Below are 22,347 nucleotides of genomic sequence, written 5' to 3'. Positions count from 1 at the left end.
GGTGTGTTGCTGGTGTTGGTGGGTCGTCGTTCTCTTGAAGGTGAAGTGGACGCAGCTGTGGTCCGTCCAATGAAGCTCTGTGGCGTGGCTGAAGTCGATGTCTGTGCTGGATGAGAAGACGGCGTCGAGTGTGTGTCCGGCGAGGTGGGTGGGGGTGGACACCAGTTGCTTGAGTCCCAGGTTGGCGAGGTTGTCGAGCAGGGCGCTGGTGTTGTGGTCGTTGTTGTTCTCCAGATGGAAGTTGAGGTCTCCCAGGAGGATGTAGTCAGCGGAGGGGAGGGCATGCGGGCTGACGAAGTCGGCGATGTCCTCGCTGAATTGCGTGCGTGGTCCAGGGGGTCGGTAGATCAGGGTGCCTCTGAGGGTGGTCTTCGGGTCGGTGTGGATCTGGAAATGCAGGTGTTCGGCGGTGGTCAGGGTGTTGTCGGTGCTGGTCGTGAGACGGATGGTGTTCCTGTGGATGATGGCGATGCCTCCTCCCATCTGGTTGGCGTTTCGGTCCCTCCGGACGATCTTGTAGCCCTCTGGGATAGCGATGGCGATGTCGGGAGCTGAAGAGGCGTTCATCCAGGTCTCCGTGAGGAAGGCAACGTCAGGGGCTGTGGCGTCTAGGAGGTTCCAGAGTTCGATGGCGTGTCTGTGGACGGAGCGGGTGTTGAGCAGGATGCACTTGAGGTGGGTGCTGCTGGTATTCGACTTGGCGGGTGCTGGTACGGGGCTGGTCCGGGTGCTGGAGAACTTGCAGGCGTGGCAGCTGAAGGGTCCGTGGGTGCGTTCTGGAGTGGCTTGGAATTTCTGTTTGTAAACAGGGCAGCAGCAGTGAGAAAGCACCTCAGAAATTGAGGTCACTCTCATTAGTACAGGTAGGGTTTGCTCACATTTCAAGGACATTTGATAGCGAAAATCTTCTTAGTAAAAATGGACATGCAACTTTTACGAAAAGATGATCAGATAGTCCCTCTCCACACACTTTCCTCCAGTAGTAAGATAGTGCTATATGCAGATGACTTGGTAATCTACACATCTGATCCCGCCCGAACGATGCTCAAGTTTTGAGCAATTGACAAAGAAGTTTGGGACTATGTCTGGATATCTGGTGAATAACTCCAAGACGGAGGTGATGTGCTGGAACATAGACGATTGGGAGGGGAGAGTGTGCGCTGAGATAAAATATCTTGGGATTGTGATCATCAAGCAGATAGAGGAAAGTCCACTACATAATTTGAGGTTGGTGGCTATGGAGGTGGACATGCCTTTATCTAGATATGTTATGTTATGTTATGTTATTAGAACTTATATAGCGCACAGCTACCCTAGGGTGTCCTGGCGCTTGCTGAAGTTCTCCCAACACTTGCAACGAAGAATCAAAACAACCAAGTTTTAAGCGCTTTCCTAAAGGAAAGAAGATCCTTTGAATTCCTCAACTCAAACGGAAGCTGATTGCAGGCCCTGGCCACTCCTGCCACAAAACTTCTCCCACCCCATCTGGCTTTCCTTATGATGGGAAGGATGATAAGCTTTTCTCCCAAGGAGCGCAATGATCTTGCTGGAACATACCAGCCAAATTGCTGTCTCAGATGTAGAGAGCCAGTATCATGCAAAGCGCGAAAAACTAAACAAAGAGCTTTGAATAGAATGCGCTTTTTTACAGGTACCCAGTGGAATTTTCTTATGGCGTCAGAAATGGGGGTAGACCTTGACGTTCCCGTAAGCAGCCTAGCTGCTGAGTTCTGGAGCATCTGGAGTTTATGGAGGTTACCTTCCTGCATATTCAAATAAAGACTATTGCAGTAGTCAAGGCGAGACAAAATCACCGCTGTGACCACGGTAAATTTACACTCTGTAGGTAAAAGCGGGAGCACTTTCCTCAAGCTCTTAAGAGTGTAAGAGGTGGAGGAAACAACCGCATTCACCTGGGCTTGCATAGAGAGGCATTCATCCAAAACTACGCCCAGATTTTTTACTTTCCTCGAGGGGACTGGAAGAGTACCCGTAGTTTCAGGCCACCAACTAGGGGTCCAAATATTGGCATTATTGCCAAAAAGCATCACTTCCGTCTTACTTGCATTGAGCTTTAAACATTTTGTGACATCCACTCTCCTACCGCCCTCATACATTCATGTAGTCTTTCCCCTGATGCCCTCTCCTCGCCTGGTAACATGGAGATTACGATTTGAGGATCGTCAGCATAAGATGTAAGACAGAAGCCGAACGATTCAATCAAAGGGGCAAGAGGGGATACATAAATGTTAAAAAGGGTAGGACTAAGGGAAGAACCCTGTGGAACCCCACACGGAAGTGAGAAGGGGTTCGAGACAAAGTCACCCAACGCCTCTGACTGTCGTCTATCGGAGAGAAAGGACTCTAAAAGAGACCAGGCTTTTTTCCGTATTCTGCAGGCCGACAACCGGTCCATCAGGACTCCATGATGGACCGTGTCGAAGGCCGCGGAAAGGTCAAGCAGGATCAGTACGGCCTTGCCTCCTTGATCCAAACCTCTCCTAATTTCATCCGTTGGTTTGAGAAGAGCAGTCTCGGTACTATGCCCCTCTCTAAAACCAAACTGGGTGGGATCCAGGGCATTAGTATCGCGCAGAAAGGTACTCAGTTTGCTATTCAAATGTTTTTCCACCAATTTCGCCGGTAAGGGAAGACACGAAATGGGGCGAAAATTGCTTGGATCATTCATATCCAAGTTGGGTTTCTTCAGCAGAGGAAGCACCGAAGCTGTCTTCCAACGTTTAGGAAACTGGCCAAGAGTAAACATAGCATTGTAAAGGCTCGTCAGTATCAAGGCTATGGGCTCAGGTGCCAATTTTGCTATTGCCACCGGGCAAGGGTCATTAGGTGACCCAGATTTTGCAGTAACCAGAAAATTGAGGGTCTCAGAGTATACTATAGGAGGAAAAATATCCAAGGTGAGTTTTAACTCCAAACAGGCCGTCAAGCCTGAGTTAGTATTAACCGGGTTTTTAAAGGCCTCCAAAATTTTAGCCACTTTATTCTGGAAAAAAAATTGCAATTTCCTCACAGAAACCTCTTGTCGGCGTTAGAAGAACGGACGATGGGTGCGCCAGTCTAGTTACTATATTGTAAAGTTCCTTAGTGGAATTACTCGCAAGTTTAATCTGGTGTGCAAAAAACTCTTTCTTAATTTCCAACAGTAAAAGTTTATAGCACTGAATACTTTGTTTATAGGTATCTTTAGCAGCTGGAAGATAACCCTTCCTCCAAGCCCGTTCCAGCTGTTTACAAATTAATTTTTGTGACTTCAAATCTGGACAATACCATGGGGCTGTGGGTTTTAACCTTTTAGGGACAATGATTTTTTTTGGAGCAAGAGTAAGGCAGACCTCCTCTAGCCAAGATGTATAAACCAAGGCGGCTTCTTCCACATCTGGAGGAAGGGGTTTCTGTGTAGAGAGTAGAAGATCCCTAAGATCATGTCCTACAACCTTATTCCAGGATCTAATTTCCTTAGGCTCCCCCCGTGGAGGTTCTACCCTGATCTTTTACACCCCTTACCTCGAACCTGACTGCGTAATGATCAGACCAGGCCAGGGGAAAGATATCAGTAACCGAGAGCTGTGTGGAGTTAGAAAAAACCCCATCCAGCGTGTGCCCAGCCTGATGAGTATGAGCCTGCACCAGTTGTTTAAACTCCAGGCTACCCATAAGGTCAAGCAGTTTGCCAGTGTCTCGATCCCCATCCATTTCTAGATGAAAATTAAAATCACCTAGAAAGGTAAATGACTCCCTAGACAAGCCGTCCTCCAGCAAAGCTCCAACCTCCGTTAGAAAAGGGCTCCTAAGACCCGGAGGTCTGTAGATTAAAACACCCCTAAAAATGTGGCCGTGATGGAGGGTGAAGGCAAATGACAGGGCTTCAAAGCAGGAATAAACGGTTGTATCGAAAGTGGCTTTGATGGAACTATCAAAGAGCACAGCCAATCCTCCCCCTTTCTTAGAGGGTCTATTTGCAGTGTAGCAGGAAAAACCCGGAGGCGTGGCCTTCACTAAATCAGGTCCAGAAGCCTCGTCCAGCCAGGTTTCCGTCATAAAATCTATTTTGATATTATTATCCTCAATTAGTGTTGCACACTCGACACTGTGTTTGACCAAGGAGCGAGCATTAACTAATAGGCATTGAAATACAGCCGTAGTCTTGTCATTAGATAAATTGGAGCCCAAATCCCATGCTTCTTCAAACGTTAAGCCTGAGCCCAGCTCTGGCAAAGTTGTGAGACAGGCCGGGCACCACCGAGGTGTGAGCCCCAAACCAGAACTAGGTGAATAACCAACACAGTCCAGTTGCCTGGTAGCCTTATTAAGAATTCGTAGTTGTCTACTAGAGTAGCTGAGAGTGGATGCCTCACCAAGGGAAAATTGGCCAGGGATTTTGGCGCATGGCGCGGCCGGTGCGCGGACGGGCACAGACGGGCTTGCCTTAGGCGCGCCCGCTGCACGCACGCCCCATGCGTGATTAAATAGTAATGTGCCCTGAAGCGCTAGAGCGCGAATCACCTCCCGAACCAAGATGGCGGCCCTGCCGATCGTCACCAACTCGGCAGGGGCTGTGCAAAAGTCAGGAAGTGCTGAGCAAATATAAGAATCTGCCTTTGACATTTATGGGCGAGCCAATCTCATCAAACTGTCGATCCTCCCTAAAATGACGTATCATTCAGCTGTATCCCCCTCATGTTCCCAAAGGCAGCTATAGGTAAAGTTCAGGGGAAAATAACCGGCTTTATCTGGCCCTACCGTGGAGCACGATTAGCATGGAAAAAGCGTAGGCGTAGGTTAGAGAAGGGCAGTTTAGCTCTTCCTGATCTGAAATTATGGTGAACAACCTTTACAACGCAACTTTTACACCGCACTACCATTACAACGAAACTATTACAACGCGAAATCTGTTACAACGCATGCCATTACAACGCATGCTATTACAACGAAATGCACTAGATGGCGTGCTAACATTAGAAATAGTGTAGTTTTACTATCCAAACACCTTCCCTACTGCAACGTGGACTGGAGTTAGAATAGTAAATTATACATTTCTAATGTCAGCACTCCATCTAGTGTACGTCGTTGTAAAAGCATGCGTTGTAAAGGCTGGCGTTGTAACAGATCTTGCGGTGTAAAAAATGCGTTGTAACGGCATGCGTTGTAAAAGCATGCGTTGTAACGTCATACATCCGAAATTATACTGCACAGCATTCCAATTTAAAAATCTCTGAATGCTATTGGGAAGCCGGACTCCACAACCTAGGGAATACTTTTGGGGGAGATGACTAGGAAGTTTGGTTCAGCAGGCTTCCTATATAAGTTTGGTGCCCTGATTTTGTTTTTAAAGTACTGCTGAAGGTACTAAAGATAGCATTAAATCTCTGGTATTGGGTGAGGAAGGTGCTTAGTATAGGGCATTATTCAGAGTTTCCCCCAATTTGTGACTTTCCAGGTGCTCCAGAGTACATGAAGGATAGTTTGAGTCTTACCTTAAGGCAGGCAGGAGCAATCACCTGGGGGGATCTGATGATGACAGAGGGTTTTCTTCCTAGCGAGTCCCTGAGTGCAAAAAACGGCAATAGGCTATTTAGGTTTAAGTATGTACAGCAGACGTCCTGGTTTATGGCATCGACCCTGGAGATTGGGGGAGATTGGGAATTTGAAGCCTCCCTCCAGGATGTAAGACCTAAAAATAAGGAGGTGGGCAATAGGTATTGGCAATTTTTTAGAGGCGGATGATAAGAAACTGCTGCCACCACACACAGTGTGGGCTGACGTTATCCAGGGGGAGGATATACAATCAATATGGCTCGACTCGTTGAAGTTATTATATTCGACTGTAACACCTGCAAGCTTTAAACGAAACAATTTATTCACTATTAACAGACTGAACTGGACACCTCAAAGAATTGCCAAATTTGAGCCACAGCCTACCCCTTGGTGCAGAATGTGCGGTTGTCTAAAAATCAATGATGTGCATGTCTTTTTTACCTGCCCTGAGATTAAGGAGTTTTGGGATAGTATTGAGTTAACTTTAAGAAACATTATGGGGGAAACTATAGTTTTGAACCCTGTTTTAGTCCTCCTGGGGATCGATGTCCTTTCACGAGGTATCCTGAGTAGCAAGCAAAGCGGCCTTGTTTTCTATGTGCTGCTCCTAGCCAGGCGGGAGATCTGCAAACGCTGGACTGATCCATCTCCTCCCCATGTCATGGAATGGCTCAACGTGGCTAAGTGGACGAGCTGAATAGAGGTGGAATGGAAACCAGGTAGATCGGCCAAGGTGTGGACCGACTTCATAAGGTGGTTAGTTACCGAGGGGTGAATCCCAAACAGAATACCACGGTCCTATGATTACACCAGGACACCGCACCTGGAGTTGGCCCTCGAGGTGAGATCAGGGCGGTTGAGGTCCAAAGTGAGTGAATGCAACAGACCAAGTGGCGGACAAAAAGGGTAAAGCGGTCCAAGATTTGCCGGTGCTGTGGTGATGTGAGGACAAAACAAACAAACAAAAAATGGACATGGACATGCATGCAGCCAGGAACCCAAGCAAATCACTGTTTTGTTGTCATAGATCTCCATACCCGAAGAAAACCATTGTTGCTGTCCCATTGAACAGGTAAGAATTTAATTGGTGGCTGATGCCAACCAATTTGAAACGTGGTGTTGTGCAGCCACCTACGCCGTCTGTGATATACATAACAGATGCCAATGACCTGGATCGAAGAGCAACACAGGAGTTGTAACTCATTCAGGCATGCTTGTTTATTTTTAAGCAGAAATGAGCATTGAAACTGAAGGACACTAGAGTACTAATCTCTGATGAAGACTGCAGTCTGGCAAAACACCAACATAGACTTATGTCAACCACTGGAGAGGTAAAAACCAAAAGTCCATGTTTGGGCTAACTGTAGAGATCGGAAGATGGGTAGAGGCCAAAGTTCTAAACCATTTCACTGTGTATCGACAAAGATTGAACTACTCTCTGATGGATTCCCGAAGCTATATCTTTCCCTTCTCACAGATCATTATATGTTAATGACACCCTTCACCAACCTTTTCATGCTCTGGACCATTCTATATTGCAGAAGAATTCCAGGCTGGCACCCGTTGTCTCCTGTTTCTGGAACCACAGGCTTGATCAAGGAATGCCCTGACCTGTTATTCCTCTCCTGGCCTTCTTTGTACATTTCATGAGTTCTCTCTAATAAACAAATTACAATTAATAAGAGATAAAGAGGATTGTGCCAAGGTGGCGGCTATTGTCCCCTTCTAAATGGCCTCCCTTTCTGTTCTCTGGAATACAGGGGTGGAGAAGGAGCGGGCAATCCTATAAACCCCTTTTTCTTTGTAATCTGTATTCTTTCCAGAACAGTTAGTTAAGACATTCCAACTTATTGTAGTCCATTATGGACAGGTTAGATATGCAAATGTTGGCTTTCTATAGTGAGCAAACTCTGGCCATTTTTCTAGTCAAAAGGGATTCTTCATTGAAAATCTATGATCATACTGGGCATCATTGGTCACGGTGCTGTGAGGGTTCTTCTGAGTTTCTGCAGGAAGCATTTGGAAAGAGTCTGTTGGTGGTCACGCTTGCTGGAGTGAGGGCTGCATTTTCGGCTCTTTGATAACCCACAGGAAGTCTGGCAGATGAGAAGCCTTAGGATGTCTCTTTGAGTTCAGAAAAGTTTTATTAACATAAGAAAAGCTCAAATATTACATCATATGGTACACAGCACATAAAGTAAGGACACTAATATAGGCTGTAATATGAAACATCAAAGGTTTAAGAATATATGAAAAACCAAGAACTGGTAATTGGTATGAAATAAAGTACTACAAGGGGATATGAAATATACAATATAATCAATAACAAAGTTGAAAAAAGAAAAAGAACAATAAAGAAAAACCTTTGTTTAGAAGGAACAGGAAATCATGGAGGTTTAGAAACTTCTTGTTGTATTGGGGTTAAAGACAGAGAAATACGAGCACTCAAATCAAAAAATAATGTAACTGGGCTCCACATTTCTCTTCGTTTAACAGCTAAGGATAAGGGATATACAAAAGTTGTATCTAGCCTATGATTGTAGCAAACAGCGTACCACCAAGCCTTATAAGATAATTTGGTAAAATCCTTCCAGTTTTTGGTGATTTGCTGAAATGCCACAGCTAATAGCAAATCAATTATCCTAACGTAACAAGTGCAATGTTCCCAGATGGGAGATAGGCTCCCTAAAAAGATATGAGAAGGAGAGAAGGGGTGGGTTGAGGAAAAAATCTTATTAATTTGAGACCAAACCTGCTTCCAGAATTGAAGAACAAAATGGCAGACAAAAAGCATGTGGAAGAGATCTGCACCTGGTAGAGAGCAGGACCAACATTTGTCAGAGGTATCTGGAAAGTGAGTACTGAGAATGTGTGGTGAAAACAATAAACGATTATAAATAAAAAACAGTGTTTGTGTGGTATTGGCTGCTCTGGAGGATCTACGAATTTTTAACCACAATTTGTCCCATAATGCAATAGACCATGAAGTTCCAAAATCTGTTTCCCAATGTTCCTCTATACTGGTTTTAATGCGGGAATGAGGCAAAGTGCGGAGGAAAGCATATATCTTAGAAGCTTTAGAATGTGTAAGGAGTAAAGAATGTAACGAGGGCGCATCAGATGGTGTGGGAGTTGAGGAAGGGGGTATATCAAGATAGACCTCATAAGCATGTTGTAATGCGCGCGTTAGCAATGAATATTTGGTTCGGAAAGTGAGAGGAAGATTGAAAGAAGCGGCAACTAAATCAAAAGGAATAATCTGAGTATGATGAAACAATTGCCTTACCCAGATAAGACCACGTGTTCTCCAAGATTTCCAGAAGATTGGCTTATTGTTGATTAGAATTGACGTATTATGCCAGATAGGTTGATCAAAAAAGGTTGAAGTAGATAAAGGCAAAATTTTTGAGGTAAATTTAAGGATGGGAGTTGAAATAGATTGTGGTCTACGGGAGAACATAAGATATTCTTTGAAAGAAAAGGGGAAAATAAAAGACTGTTCCAAGGTCAACCAGAGAGGAGACGTTGGAGAGATGTCCTCGGTCCAGTGAGAGGCTTGATGCAACAGGAAGGATTTATGATACAAGGAGAAGTTTGGAAAATTCACCCCACCCTCCTTCTTAGAGCGCATTAGCCTAGACAAGGACATACGAGCTTGTTTATGCCCCCACAAAAAGGAAGAGAGAATGGAATTAATCTTCTTGAAATATTTTGAGGGAATACTAAGTGGTATGTTGGATATTGTGAACAAAACAATAGGAGAAAGCATCATTTTGATCGTATCCAATCTTCCCCACCATGATAAATAAAGAGGATGCCATTTGCTAGTAAGAGTAGTCAATTTTTGTATACATTCTTCCAAAGATTTAGTGATCGTACCCGAAAGAGAGGAATGAAAATGAACGCCCAGATATTTAATAAAATTAGGGCTCCAAGTAAAACCTGAGGTAGAGAAGTCATCCTTGAAAGTTACTTTAGTGAGTGGTAAGATTTCGCATTTGTCTTTATTTAGTTTGTATCCCGACACCTGAGCAAAAGAATGAACTTCATCTAATAATGCTGGAAGGGAGGTGACTGGGTGGGATATAAATAGAAGGACATCGTCAGCATAAGCTGCAATCTTAATGTTAGTATCTTGAAAATTAAAACCACATATACTATCATTTTGACGGATTCGCAGAAGGAAGGGTTCCAAAGCAAGATTAAATAAGAAAGGTGAGAGTGGACAACCCTGTCTCACTCCTCTTCCTAAAGAGAAATAGGAGGAAAGGCCTCCGTTCGCCGAAATAGCAGCTCTAGGACAAGAATAAAGGAAAGAGATCAAGGAAGAAATTTTTAATCCAAAACCAAACCACTTCAGAGTTTGAAACAAATAAGGCCATTCAACGCGATTAAAAGCTTTTTCCGCATCTAAAGCTATGGCTGCAAGGGGATGAGGGTGGTGAGAAGATTTAAAAAGGATGTCAAAAAATAATCTGGTGTTATCCGATAACAATCTACCCTTAACAAAACCCGATTGTTCTTTCCCTAAGAGCTCGGGGAGTAAGGATTCTAAACGCAATGCTAATGCTTTAGAAAAAATTTTGTAATCAATGTTTACAAGAGAAATAGGACGATAATTTTTACAGTAGCATGGATCTTTACCCGGTTTCGGGATAATACAAATAAGGGCATCAGAAAAAGATAAAGAAGCAGAACCAGTTTGAAGAAAATTAGAGAGAAACAAATGCAATTTGGGAATTAGCAGATTTGAAAAACAGGAAAAGAATTCAACAGTAAAGCCGTCGGGTCCCGGAGCTTTGTCATGCTTAAGAGTGTGGAGAGCCTGAAGGAGATCTCAATGAGTAAGGTCAGATTCTAAGGAGGAGAGATCCGGAGGAGTATCAAAAGGACGAGAAATGGTGGAAAGAAATTGGGAAATGGCATTTTCAGACGAAGAAGCTTCGGAAGAATATAAGGTTTGATAAAAAAGTAAGAATTCTTGTAGGATGTTGTCACTTTTACGTTTCAGCAAACCGTCCCGGCCATAAACAGATTCAATGTTAACTTTATCGCGTCTAACCTTTAAATAATTAGCTAACAACTTACCAGCCTTATTCTGTCCACCGTAGAACTTGGCGCTTGATTTTAAGAGAAAATTAGAAGCGTTAAATGTGGACTCTTTATTAAATTCAAGTTTGGCAGAGATGAGGTCGTTTAAACAATCCTTTGATTTAGAAGTATAATATAAGTGCTCTAAATGTTTGATTCTAGCAAGGATAGCATTATTGTCAAATTGGGCTTTCTTCCGTTTACGTGAAACATAGTTGATAATGAAATCCCTGGCTGATGCTTTAAAAGCATCCCATACCACAGGAAATGAAACTTCGCCGGTGTGATTAAATAAAAAATACTCATGAAAAAAGGAAGTGAAGGAAGAAACAAATTGTGCATCGAGAAGGAGAGCGTTATTAAAACGCCATTTTTTAAAGGAGACAGGCTTCTGCAAAATATCTAATGTGATAGAAACTGGAGCATGATCTGAAATTAAAATGGAGCCAATGTCAGAGGAAATAAGGGACTGAGTGAGGTGATGTGTGAGAAAAAAGTAATCTAATCGAGATTGAGTATGGTGAGGGGGTGAGAAGAAGGTGTATTCTCGGGAGGTGGGATTGCAAAGTCTCCAAGCATCAGGAAGTTGGAATTGTGTAATGAGTTGAGTGAAATAATTTTGCGATTTATGAGGGATATAAGCGTTAGCAGAATGCCTATCCAAAAATGGGTCAAAAACTTCATTGCAATCGCCTACTAGAATAAAATTATCAACATAGTATTGAGTAATTAGCGGAGCTAAAGAGGACCAAAAAGAGGCGTCCCCACATGTGGGAGCGTATACATTTAAAATGGAAATGGGAACATTATCAAAATTAAAAATAACTAACACCCATCTACCTGAAACATCAGCAAAATGCGTTACTGACTGGATTGGGAGGGATTTTTTAAATAAAATCAAAACACCATTACGTTTACCATCCCCTGGAGAGAAGTATACATCACCCACCCAACCCCTTTTTAATTTGGCAGACTCAACATCTGATAGGTGGGATTCCTGTAGACAAACTATATCTGCATTGAGTTTGGCCAGATGAGAGAGTACTCTCTGTCTTTTAATCGGCGAATGTAAACCTCTTACGTTCCAAGAAAATATTTTCAAAGGCATAGAATAATATTAGAAAGACATATCAATAAATCAGCATATAGAATAGCATAAAAATAAACAAAAAGAAAAATATTAAAAGCATATACATATATCAAGAAGAGACAGCGAAAATAAAGAAAAATAGTGTCATAATGAACCGTGAAGTAAAAACCAGTTACATCAGTTACGTGATAAAGAAAAAAAGTAAGAGCAAGGAACAATAGTTGGAGCAAGGGTAGGAGCGAAGAAAAATAGAAGGACTGGAAGAAGAATAAAGAAAGAGTTAAAGAACATAAAGAAGAAAAAAAATACATGAAAGAGCAAGAGGACAAAAGAAGAAGAACAATAGACTTACAAATTGTCGAGAACAAACAAAAGGAGAGGAGGTTGGAGGCCACATAGAGCAATGACGAGTCATAGGCTCTCAAGGGAGGGCAGGGAAGGAGGACGACCGCAACGAACTCCAGGGGCACGAAGGTGAATGATGATATGAGGGAAAAAATCTGTACAAGAGGGAAAAAAGAATTAATAATAAATATGTAGGGGAAACAGAAGTAACAGAAAAACAGACAATTAGTAAGACTGCATAAGCATAACAAAGTCGAAAGACTAATCAGGAGGTAAGCATATAATCATTAATACAGAACAGGCAAATGCAACCATATATTAAGAACTGGGCGAGGCAGCAGTATCCATACTAGTAACGTTGTGGGAGTACAGAAAGCTCTTCAATTTCAGCGGATCATCATAAGTAGTAGTCTTGTTATTGAAAGTCACCTTGAAGAGACAGGGATGAAAAAGACCATATCTCGCTCCCATAGATCTCAGCTGTGGTCGAAGTGAAAGGAATTCCTTACGCCGATCTGCAGTAGATTTTGCATAATCCTGTGAAAAGAAAAGCCGATTACCAGACCAAGTGAGACGGGGTAGTGCCCTGGCAGCAGACAAAACGGTGAGTAGGTCAGTATATTCCAAAAAATAGAGTATAACACCTCGTGGCTTTCTTGCTTGAGTGGTAGATAATCCAGTAGAAAGAGGACCTAACCGATGAGCCCGTTGTATGTTAAGATTTGTGGTATCCGGCAACTGGAGAATCTTCGGCAAAAAAGATTTAAAAAATGCTAAGGCATCAGACCCCTCTGAATTTTCCGCCAGGCCATAAATGCGGAGATTATTTCTCCTGCTTCTATTTTCCAAATTCTCAATTTGTTTGTGGAGATTAGATACTTGAACACATAGTGGATCGACCTTAGCAACAGAGGAAGCAAGAGTATCCATGTGGTGTTCTAAATGGGTTACACGACCATCAATATTTGACCACTTATCGGAAAGCATCTGAAGAGTGGATTTGGTTTCTTCAAGAGTGGTTTTAGTGTCTTCAATAAAAGGGCGTAAAGCTTTAATTTCCTCTAAAAGGATGTCCAAAGTGACTGATGAAGATTGTTTGGGAGGAGAGGGAGGGTCCTTTTTGAGACGTTTGGTGGAAGCCTTAGCAACGCCACTGGTATGCGGGGTTGCAGCAGAGGAAGAGCTCTTAGTAGAGGGATCGGAGGAGTCATCCATCTCTAGACACTTATACCTGGACTCCGTCTGAAGAAGAAATTTACGGGGAGTTGGAGAAGGCTTGCGTAGCTCCTTATGTAGCTCCTTATGTAATCTGCCCATAGATAAAATGGCAAAAGCAGAGGCAGTAACAGCAGAATGAGGAATAATGGACAGCAGCGAAAAATGACATTAGCATCCAAAAATATGATGAGGTCAATACAGTACCAATGCAGTAGAAAAAGCCAGGGCTAAACAAACTGAAATTGAAGCAGTAAGCAACATGGAGTACGGTTAGAACCCCCCTCACACAGAGAAATTGCGAAGAATTAGACACAGTCCAAAGTATCAGCAGGATAACTGTAACAGTCGAACGTATTGGTTCCTCATATGTTCAGGACAAAGATAAGGACATGTCACGTTGGAGTGAGGCATGTAATGCGATCCAAATCCAATGAAGTTGAGAAAAAATAAAAAAAATAATTAAAAAAATAAATAAATAAAATAAAAGTGCCTTCAAAATACTACCCACACATATTGTAACATCAAAGAAGGTAAAATTGGCAGTCAATAAGAGGCAAGTATCTCAAATTAAACAACCTACGCTCTAAAGAGAGCCAAAACTGCATCTAAACGTGAGAAGGGCATATGAAGGCAGGCAGCAGGTTATAAAAATAAAGAATAGTCCACCGGTACCTCCGTTGCGCAAGAAACGCTGTGACTGAATTTCTGTCAGCGCTGAGGAAGGAGCACCGTCAGCATTTGGACAAGATGGCGGCCGCTGCAGATGAAATTGCTTCGCACCGTTCGTCGGAGGAAAGCAGCCTTGCAAGTAAATATTAGAGTTCAATAATCACCCTAGACAAGCTCCGGCCGTTCCTGAGACAGACTTCATGATTTTTTAGGAGAGAAGAGGCGCCAGGAGTTCCGTCACAGTCCCTCCTCACGGCGCTGCCCGGGAGAGCCGCAGAAACACCGCCATTGTCCGCGGGCGCTAGCCACGCCCCCCCTGATATCACCTTAGGATGTCTCTAATTGATGTTGAAGCTGTACCAGCCTGAAAAACCAATGGTTCCTGATGTTAGTCCCTTATTCTTCATGAATTTCAAGTGTTAAACAAGACGTTCCTTCACAAGAAGATATGCGCTTGGTCATGATTCTATTATCAATCGGTTTGGGGGAACTGTGATCCTTGTTCTGTGCCCACCACTCCTATTTAAGGTTGGTTCTAACATTATAGTTCTGAGGTTGGGTGCTAATTTTGTGCCACTTGTTGAGTCAGTTGATAACTCGGATCAACGCATTGCCTCAGTATCTTGTTTTCTCGATCCAGTCTTTGTGGAGGAGACATTGTGCCACTCAGTCGATACACGTGGAGCACGGAGGGATTTTGTCTGATATTTCTGTGTGTTTCCACTGCTGTGACTCTTTTTTTTATCAGTCTTTTTTGTTTGGTCAGAAGGGGTTTGTATCACTCAGTGCGTACTGTACGTAACTCGATCAGAACTGTGACTGCTACTTCCTTAAGGGAGGCAGGAATAGAATGCCCTCATATGGTTCAGGGGAGTTCAAATTGAGGACCTCTGCCAACCATGGTGAAAATATTAGGTGTTTCCTTCTCCACGATGCAGGCCCCTCCATGTCTGTTCAGCACAATATGAAGCTGATGCGATGGAGACCGAGCAGAAATTTGGATCCAAGTTTTTGCTAAAAATCCAGGAAAGATCATTGATTCTGTACCTGGATATTGCTAAATAAAGTCATGCATGAAAGTACATTGCCTTGTTTCTGACCGTCGGGCATGGCGGTTGGATATATTCACATTTAGCAAAGAATGGGATGATCAACTGATCCAAGGAGGTAAAACCTTGATTATGTACATTAAATCTTCCTCAATTCCTTCCAGTCTGGTGCTGGAATGCCTCAGACTGTATACTGCTGGGCTAGGACTTATAGGAGAGTTACTAAGTACTGGACATATTATAAGCCCTTTCAGCTTAGATGCGGAGTGGTGCGTTGAAGATTTGAAAGGTTTTCAGTTCAGAGGAGGGGTGTCTATCTTAGGAGGTGCTTACACATCTTCTTTAGTAAATATTTGATGACAACCACTGTAAATAATTGAAAACAGACGATTACAGTTTATCCTTCAGAAGTTAATTATCTGCTAGTTGTATTTTGTGGACCATTTACAAAAATGGTCTGATATTTATTAATCTTTTGGGGGATTGAAGCCTCGTCAGCCATGGTTCATTGATTGCTACTTTGTTGAAACATTTTTTATGTCCATCTGATAACTACATGACGATTTGCATGAGAATTTCAGGATCTTTAATTATTTACATGAAAGTTCTTGTTGGGCGGGATTAAGATATTGTGTTTTTTGCCTACATTTGTTAAAATGGTGGAACTTTGAACAATTGGCAAACCGATTCATTAGATTCATTGATTTATTTTTTGTAATCTGTTGCTGCAGCACAATGAAAATAAACGTAAAAGAAAACAGATTTTTCATTCTTTCTCCACACGTTCACAGAGAGGAAAACACCAAAATAATCCCCGTCCACAGATGCAAATTCAGGCTTTCCTCAAAAATCTTAGTTGATTTACTTTTTTAGGTCTTTACTATAAATATCTTAGAAATCTGTCACCTTGAGACAATATAAGTCACATCTCAGATCAGACCACAGGTGATTTTTGTCTCTCACCAAATTCAGTTGGCTGTTTCTGGGCCATCCGTCTCCTATGGAGACCTTTGCTTTCCAGTGCAGTGTGCTCCACCTCTCTTGCTTTCCTTCCCCTCCCCGACACTGATCTCTCTTTTCCCACCTTCTCTCAGTTGTTCAGTGTACTTCAAACCCCCATCGAAAATCTGAGAACAGACAACTAAGAATAAAGTATAACACACAAAGATGCCGGTCTGCAGGATGCAAGGGACACAAATGATGTCCGGAATGCGGAACAAATCAAACATTCACCTCCATTCAAGAGATCTGGTTTAAATCCATCGTTCTTTTGCTGACTATGCCACCCGAGTTTAGACACAGTCAAATGCAAACCAGTCTTGACTCTGCACCTTATGGGAACAGTCCAGCCCGAACTACCAAGCCAGGTCCTCCCAAGACCAGAAACAAACATCCTGGGACTGGTTTCAGGGTATCACCCCTAATCAGTCAGGCTTGCTTGAATCTAGTGGCACAGTGAGCCCTAGACCCACGTCTGGGCATACCTGGTGCACTTAGGGCGAGAAAGAAAAAGACACACAAATGATACATCCGTGAGCATGTATGGCAGCCATCTTTCAATGGTTTTTGTTATGCTTTATCACCAAAAACTGCTCTAGGATGTTACATGTGCTTGTGCCTGCATATGTACACGAAACGCCATCTTGAAGTGGATTTTGTGATAAAGTATCATAAAAAAACATTGAAAGATGGCAGCCACTCATGTACACATATGCATGAGCCGACAAAAACAAACAACGTTTTGCTTCTAACAATTCGGAAGTCTTCGAACTGTTTTTTTGCTTCTTTTTTTTAATATATACATATGTTGGTTTAATTTCTGATTTGGGGTCTGTGACGTAGATCTGCTCGTGTGCAACATCCACATCCCAATTCCCACTCGTATATAAATAGTAAACTGTAGACCATACGCTTCACCCGTGATTGACCTAGGCCCCCACCCCTCGTTTGAACAGCTTTATCGTGAGTGCTGTACCACAAAAAATAAAACTAACACGCACAGATAACCATATTTGGCTGTCTTGGAACGGTACATTAGCGGCAACGAAATTCAAACTAGTTTTAAGTGAAGTTTGTCTCTTCAGGGCAGCATTGGTTGCATTGTTGTTCACATGAAGTGACACAAACTAACGAGCGGCCGAGGGCCCGTTTATCACCCTTCTCGACACGGACTCACGTGGGGCGATAACGCGGGTTGCTACACTGGGGCCGGAGAGAGAGTCCCAGCGAGGCCTTCCCGCTCGCGCTGGCTCCTCGCGCGCTCCAGTGTGGGAACGCCTGCCTGCCAAGTTCTTCTGAGGCGATAAATACAAGGTTTCCGCCTCCAGGGCTCGCAGCCCCTCTCCGCCCTCCTGCCCCCCCCCGTGTAAGAGCTATCTTCTCTCTAAGAACACCCAGTGAAGAGAGCTGGGGACTGCTGCTTGGGAACACTGGATGTGAAAGAAAGGAAAAAATAAAAGGAAAAAATATGGATAAAAAAACCGCTGTGGTGAGATGAGCAAAGATGCTCGGGTGGATTTTCGGACATTTTGCGCTGGGTTAGCATCACAAAAGTGACTAACTAGCACACAATGGGCCTCATTTATGAAAAGTGACGCATCACTGCGTGAAAACAGTGATGCGCCACTTTTCACTGCGCCCTCCCTGCGACTCCAGTGATGCGTCATATTTACAGTATGACGCATCATGTCGCAAGGAGTAACAGATACGTCAGTATTTCTGACGTATCTGTAGGCGCAAAAGTGACGCATCGCTGGAGTGTGTCACAAAAGTGACGCAACTCCAGCAATGTGTCCTTTCACATGGGGCAAGCCCCATGTGAAAGGGCCTGCGTCAGTCTTACGCCTGCTTTGAGGCAGGCGCAAGAAATTGACGCATTTGCACACTAGAAGTGGCGCAGTGAAATCTCGTAGATTTCACTGCGTCACTTCTACGACACTTTTTTGCGTCAAAACGCCCCCCTTGCATACATTATACCTGGCGCAGGTATAATGTGGCGCAGGGGTTTACAAAGTGACGCATCTACCTAGATGCGTCACTTTGTAAATATGGCGCAACATGGCGCATGTTTTATGCCACTGGTGCGTCACAAAAAGTGACGCACCGGCGGCGCAAAAGTGACGCAGGGGCTCATAAATGAGCCCCAATGTTTTTTTACCAATTTACTTTCCAGCGCAAAACTTCTTTTGCGTTGGAAAGTACCCTACAAGTTAAAACAAAGCAAAGCATTGCTTTGCATTTCTTAGCGCCAAGGACGCATTACATGGGTGGTACATGGGCGTACCAAAGCTACCACCCATTCTTTTTGACTCAAAACCCTATCTACAAACATATGTAGACAGGGGTTAGCACCAAAATGTAATGCCCTCTGATAGAAGGCGTTAAGAGGAGAAATGTGTCCATTTCTCATTTCTTTTCCTACTTTGCATGCGTGCCGCACTGCGCAGCACACATACAAAGTGGACAAGTGTTTGAACTTGTCTAGAGTACCCTTCCTGTACAATATCTATGATAGACTCAGGCACGCACCTTAGCGCTATGGCGCAAAGGTGTGTGCCCTGCGCACGAAAGCTGAAATCAGTGCCGGTGCTAGGGAGAGGGGAGGAGAGCTCTCCATCTCTCTCCCTGGCACGCAGCTCCGCATTTTTGGCTGCTGCGCTGCATTGCGTGACTTCTTTGAAAATCTGCCCCATAGGGTGGTATGAGGTGTAAACTTGACTAGGCAAATTAAGCAATGAAGCAATATTTACTCTAGTTTTAGGTTGGTGCCATTTGGAAAAGCATCCGCTGTATTTTAAGTGTGTCGTCTCACAAGGCACTGCATATTCCAGTCCTTACTTTACATTTAATCGCATAATGCATTCTGGGAATTGTGATTTGGGTTCAGCTCACTGGAACCAATTGGTCTAATACACATGGAAACAATGATTCGTGGAAGGAAAGCCCTGTGCAGCAATGTGTGCCCTGGTCACATGGAGCCTTAGGTAGCCATACTGGGGACGGTCAGTGATTGAATAGCGGGAACAAGTCAATGTGAACACAGGAAGTCACGGAGAAAGAGTTGACGCTACATTTATTGATATTGACCACAGACAAGATCGCTTTGAATAAAATATTGATTCACTAATGGATTTTGAGCGACACATTTGATTCGTAAAATCCCATGGCAAATCCAACTCATGATATCAATGGCACATCGCAATGGGTAACTATCTTTGCGAGTCAGCGTGCACTCGGCAACCCTTAACCAATCGTTAAAAAACAGAGAGCATTCCCTCTTCCTCAAGATTGACAATGCATTCTCCAAATGGTTTATGACTACTATTACGCTGCTGAACTATTGATTCAACACTGACACCTTAAAGGGAGTTATTTCGATTTGCAAATGCCTTCAGGTACTTCTTCCACTTTTGGAATGTGGGGTATAGGGAGAGTACATAGCGATTGAGGGGACCCATCTATGCTCCCTCGATTGTCCTTCTCATAATGCCAGTTTTTTTCTTATAGAAAACACTATGGTATTCTGAGTTTGGCACTGCTTAATTTGTAAAAGAGTGGGTGCTGGTGCCGAACGCTCTGCTCAGAATCCCGCTGCTGGCACTATTAGATGACGCCAAATACCAAGCCTGTGTAGTCTTAAATCCACTGCAAGCCTCTTTAATCCACCACCAGACACAACCTGCTCCTTAAACCCACCACCAGACACACCCTGCTCCTTAAATCCAGCACCAGACACACACTGCTTCTTTGTGTCACTCTTGCAGGTTCCTGCTTTCTCCCTTTGTGAAGTTTTTTCCATCTTTCTCTTCCTCCTCCATTCCCCTTTGTGTGTTTTTCCCTCTCTTGCTGTCAATAAATGTCTCAATCAATGTCTGATGCAGAAAAATCATTGCCAGTCCCCAAAAATGAGTTTCGGTGATCTCTACTGGCAACCACCGGCTCAAATTAAGCAATGCAATTTGGAATGCAGAGATGGAGGTTTGCTGTCCCTAAGCAGCCTCCATCCCATTTGGTCTGATTTGAAAAGAGAATCCTTCCTCATTAATATCAATTGGGCAGGATTCTGCAAATTGTACTGAAAGTTCCTTTTGTGCTAGTACAGATCAGTACATCTTTCGCAGCACAAAATAAGCCCAGGGTGATAAACCAGTGACGATGCAAGCACAGCTATTACTTTGCGACTCAGGACTTTGTATATCGGGGCTTGTGTGTGTTGCTACAATAAAAAAGCTGTAAGTGTTACTACTTTCATTGTAACTCTCAATTCAGCTCAATTCTATTTTTGTCTCAGTTTTGGACCAAAGTATAGCTAGTCTGCATATTTCAATTTGTAGTAGACTGCTCCATCTCGTCGCTCTCCCTGGTGGGCATATGGGGTCTCTCACTTGTGGGTGACTCAGAGGTCCAGTGAGCGGTTTAGGCCTATGAGAGTGCCACGTTGTAATGTGGCAACCTCATGCTTCTCAGGGGTCTCATCAACACCATGATTTTAGACAGTAATCCCCAAGTGTCCTGACACTAGCCAGAACCTTTGATGTCTTCTGGGGTATTCACCTCCTTGTTGGACATTCATAATACCCTATGCATCCTCTTGCGCCCGCCAGCGCTTTCGGGTCACCGCCCTCCCCGCTGTCTTCTCCCATCATCCTCCTCTGCAGCTGTTTTTCTCCCTGATTGTGAATGCACACTGTCCTGGAACTGTATAATTAAGGTGCTGATCAGTGCTCCCTTATGTAGGAGCCCTGTCCCATCATTAGAAACAAATGGTGACGTCACCAGCCACTGTGCAATCACATATTGTCTCAGGGGAGGACAAATAGCCTTGATGCACAATGGCTGCTCTCCCTGCACAAGATCCCCAAAATATACATGTGCATCATTTTTTATCTGTCTTAAGTCTTTTACCTTAATTTCATCTACATTTATATCATATAAAATAATATCGTTTTTAAGTCTGGCTTGACAGCACTTCTGTAGTCCGACTTTATGTCAACACCAGAAAAGGAGCTTTGATACACAGTACTGAGAGGGGCTCAGGATCCGCCCACATTGTGTTCTTTTTCACAACTAGCTTTTGATTGGGCAGAAGGCGTGTGGTTTTGCTGAAAAGGTATCTTTTTATTGCACTTTTTGCATTGTTGGAAAGATCATCCTCAATACAATATGCTTCTTTGTTTGTTTTGACAAGCCAGTAATAAAGGCTGTAAGTCAGAGGTCATAGGTTTGATCTGTACATTTTGGAAAGTTAGGACAAAGGCAGTAGGCATGGCATTTATTGTGAAAGGCATATGTTAAAATCAGTAGAACTTTAAGAGCAGATTATTACCATGATAAACCCAGTAGACATAAATTATATTCCCTGGAACTCAGTTTCCCCTAGTAGCCAAACGTTGTCGGTAGTGGCTGCTCCCTCTGGCAAGCCCTGGGGGTAGAAGATTTAAACTGTGACAATCCCTGTTAGGCCTTTAATGAAGTGGTGTTTATTGATATGACAAATGTAATTGTGCACAAATTTCTAGCTTTATGAACGGGTTCCTGTTGGTTCCTTGACACCCAGTAGGTCTGAGTCGTTTATGGTAAAGGGGGGACTCGGGATTAATGTGCTGCAGTTCATAGAGGATTAAGCGCCTAGACACCCCAGGGTATTAGTGCGCTCTACAAATTCTATTTTCATTTCATTTGTTCATTACGAAGAGGTAGGCCATATGTCATAAGACTGATCTGTTTATTATGAAATATTATGATGACAACAGCTGTAGGACTGACTTATTTACTGTGAAAAGCATATGTTAAAGCAAATCGACCTTTTAAGGATTGATTGTGGTAAAGCCAGTAGATACGAATTTCGTTGCAAAGAATCTCACAGATTACAATAGTACACAAGTTTGGGTTTTGGTTCCCTTCTTTGACAAACCCTGGAGACAGAAGATTTGCACTATGCTAAGCGTTCTTAGAGCGGAGTGGAGAAGTGTGGCTCAATGATTAGAGCGGCAGACCCTGATGCAGAGGTCTAGCCTAGGACCAGGGTTCAATTCCCTGCCTCGGCGGGTCTTGGGCTCAAAACTTCCACGGACCTGATAATTCTCGCCTCATAGGATGGGTTCCACAGCAGTATTTGTACAAGCACCTGGAGACCCTTGTGGGTGAGTAGTGTGCTATACAAGTATCAAATTTACAATTTTAGAGTGTGTTAGGAGGATGGTGTATTGTTTTTTAAACTGTAATTTTGTATAAATTTGTAAACATTTTTGCGATGTATTTAGCTGTGTGCATATCAAAATAATTTTTAGATACGGCCTGGCAGCTAAAGCTATCTGATGCTCTCTTGTG

Source organism: Triturus cristatus, chromosome 10 (genome assembly GCF_964204655.1).
Source record: "Triturus cristatus chromosome 10, aTriCri1.1, whole genome shotgun sequence".
In the NCBI taxonomy this organism is placed as follows: domain Eukaryota; kingdom Metazoa; phylum Chordata; class Amphibia; order Caudata; family Salamandridae; genus Triturus; species Triturus cristatus.
The sequence above is the reverse complement of the archived record's forward strand: the minus strand, read 5'-3'. Positions refer to the sequence as shown.